The sequence below is a fragment of the Eutrigla gurnardus genome, assembly GCF_963514095.1.
Source record: "Eutrigla gurnardus genome assembly, chromosome: 7".
In the NCBI taxonomy this organism is placed as follows: Eukaryota; Metazoa; Chordata; class Actinopteri; order Perciformes; family Triglidae; genus Eutrigla; species Eutrigla gurnardus.
Genome location: NC_139921.1, coordinates 9,285,668 through 9,288,630, shown reverse-complemented (window position 1 = coordinate 9,288,630; position 2,963 = coordinate 9,285,668). Strand labels below are relative to the sequence as shown.

General features: G+C 42.0%; 1 long non-coding RNA gene across 1 annotated transcript; it reads right to left on the bottom strand.

Moving 5' to 3' along the window:
- Positions 1-1,445: 1,445 nt before the first annotated feature.
- LOC311015728 lies at positions 1,446-2,598 on the bottom strand. Its single transcript, XR_014597404.1, has 3 exons — positions 2,236-2,598; positions 1,703-1,798; positions 1,446-1,578 (listed from the first exon to the last, which is right to left on the bottom strand). It is a non-coding gene; the product is annotated as an uncharacterized lncRNA (long non-coding RNA).
- Positions 2,599-2,963: the final 365 nt, after the last annotated feature.

The following is a 2,963-nucleotide window of genomic DNA, read 5'->3' as shown; positions in this document are numbered from 1 at the left end:
TAGCCAATCAGATGTCTCCCTCCTTTACAGCCAATCACATGAGTGCGTTGCGTTGGAGGGATATGGGTGCTAGAGCCAGAATCGACCTTATTTCTGGAGATAATTTCCCTTCTTCCTGTGCTCCCTGTCTTTATGCTGTATAGATTAGGTGCACAGTTATATAAATATCTATTTTTCTTTTATAAAGAAGCATTTTATGGAAGTAATGTATTCCCTCATTCTGGGGAAGATGAACCGGTGCGGGCGGAGTTGTGTTTTAGACTTTTGGGGGAGACACTCACGTGATTGGCTGTAAAGGAGGGAGACATCTGATTGGCTACAGACAACCTCCTCTTAGAAAAAACACATTTGTGGATCAGAGTCACGTCAGGGGAGTCTCAAAAGTTTCACACACAAATGCAGGGAGGTTTACAAATTAAAAGCACTTTGTAAATACAGGTCCAACAGTTCATATATGAATGTAACAAGCCCCAAATGCGTATTTGATGAAGATTGCAAATACTTTAACATTCATGTATTTGTGATTTTTTTTAGATTTGTGTGTGCATTGGAAATATGTTTATGAATCTTGTTTTTTATATGTGAATATTTTTTACTTACATATGAAATGAAACATATTCGTGTGTGCATTGAAAATGTATTTGTGTTTTGAGTCACATGTATATACAAATCCCCAAATACATTTGTAAATCTTTTTTGTGCATTTATGAATTTCTGTGTGCATTTATGAATTATGAGACTGTTCTAGCTCCATATGATTGTGCTCCATCTCAACATTACGTGCCAAACTTACTGTTACAAAATTCAAACATGAGGTTGACACCTCAGCTTGTCAGCAAAGTCAGTCAGGTTACCATATTAACAAGATTTGTTGTTGAAATGCTCAAATTCTGTACTATATTCATCTAGGTGACCATGTGGGCCTTCAGACACAGAACATGTCTGCTGCATGGAGACACCACGGGTGTTACTTTGTTACACCAAGTTGTCTGTTGAGATTATTATTCACATAACATGACGATTATCATGATTCACACTAGGTAAGAAGACGGATGCAGCAGCTGGAGGAGGAAGAGGCTTGCATGGTGGGACATCCTGGTTGGAACTGTCTGTCTGAATGTTCTCTCTCCAAAACGCATGAAATATACAGCTGGTTATGGTGTTATGGTGTAAGAGGAATACAGCAGTCTGTTGTTTGTTTATCAATTGTGTTTTATAAAAAATAAATCCCTCTATGCAACATATTCTTCCAGTCTTCCTGACCATTACTTCAGTAATATTAACCATGACACATTTTACAATTACATTTTACAATTACTGTAAAGACTTTATTGTCAAATTAATCAGCAGTTGAAGTTCAGAGTTATATCAGAACACAAACACAAACCACGTTTGTGGCCGACTCTGCAGGGTCATATCAAGCTCTTCTGAAGTCAAGGAAGAGCTGCCCTCCAAAGTATCCTCCTCCTCTACCGGGTCCAGGCGAGCTCTCTTTGATGGTCTTCTTATTGGAGTGGTTATGAAACAGGTCTGGATCCATGGCTGTGCCAACACCAAAGTCCTAGCAGGACACAGTAGCTGTAACAGAGTTGTATGGACGAATGAAACCCATGATATCACATAATAGAAATACACATCTGCACAACTACTAGTAGTTGCTGTTAAACCTGATCTAAAGTAGGCCACATGTCAGGCTACACACCTTTACTTGGGTAAGGAGCCTGTAGTCCTCCTAGACAGGTGAGTGCCAACAGTAGCTGTGGTGGGTCGCTGTGGGACGCTGATGTGAGCTGCTGCTCTGTAAGCAGACAGACAGTCAGACAGACAGACAGAGTTTACCACTACATCTGAAATGTGGAACACGTTACTATTTCACTATAACTGATGCGGTGACGCACCAATAGCTCGTAAAATCCCTTTGTTAGCGGTGCAAAAACAAACGTTTGGTGACGTCGTCTTTGCATCGGCGTGTATAAACAAACAGATCAGCTGCTCTCGCTGCCGCATTCAAGCTACAAAACGTTCCCAAGCAAACTGATGTCTAGCGTTATTTTACAGGTTTGGGCCCCCGCAGTACTACGTATCGTTAACGGTCCTCAACATCAATACAATGGAAGCTTTTAACTCAACACGCCAATGCTAACTTTAGCGCAACACGCCAATGCTAACACACCAATGCTAAGAAAGAAACGGTAAACTGTAACACGGCATATTACATAATATTTAGAAACTTACCGCTTCTGTGTCTGTGGTTGGCTCTCGGACTGTCGGTACTGATCCAAACTTTAGCCCCAGGTTAGAGGTATATCCTGAGCTGTAGCGACCCATGTTGTCAAAGCTCCTGTCGGTGAAGTGCGTCGAACACAAACACACATTTACGGACGCGTGTGCGCACATTTCCATCGTAGATGCTCCGACGATGCCAGTAAATATCAGCAATTGGACTGCCAACTCGCTTTCCGTTGATTTTGGCATTTTGGTTCACTGGTTTGTATGTACATCACACTGACAGCTAACAGGTATGGGGATTATGTGGGCAGGACCACACAGGTGGAGCGATTCTAATGAGCCTAGATGACCCATATAAGGCACAGGAAAATTCGGTGCTGACGTCATTTAGTGGACATTCTGCAAACCGTTCGTTTATCGGGAGGATTTGTTTCAAACTGAGAAAGTGAAACAGGGAGATGGTGGTCTTTTCTGATTCTGTGGGGACTTATTGACACCCCAGGGACCCATTTTAGGGTTGAAAAACATGCAAAAGTCGATTTTTCATAATAGGGCCCCTTTAATTCAATCCGACCAGGATAATCCAGTCAGATCACTTTTGAAATACTGGGCCCTGGTGATCACCATGGATATTCTCATCCCTACCATCCCAGTCAAGCAGAAGCACTCCATAACTTTCCGGAATATCAAATTCATCCAGCCCGACTCCCTCTCCTCCCTTTTGACCAACACCA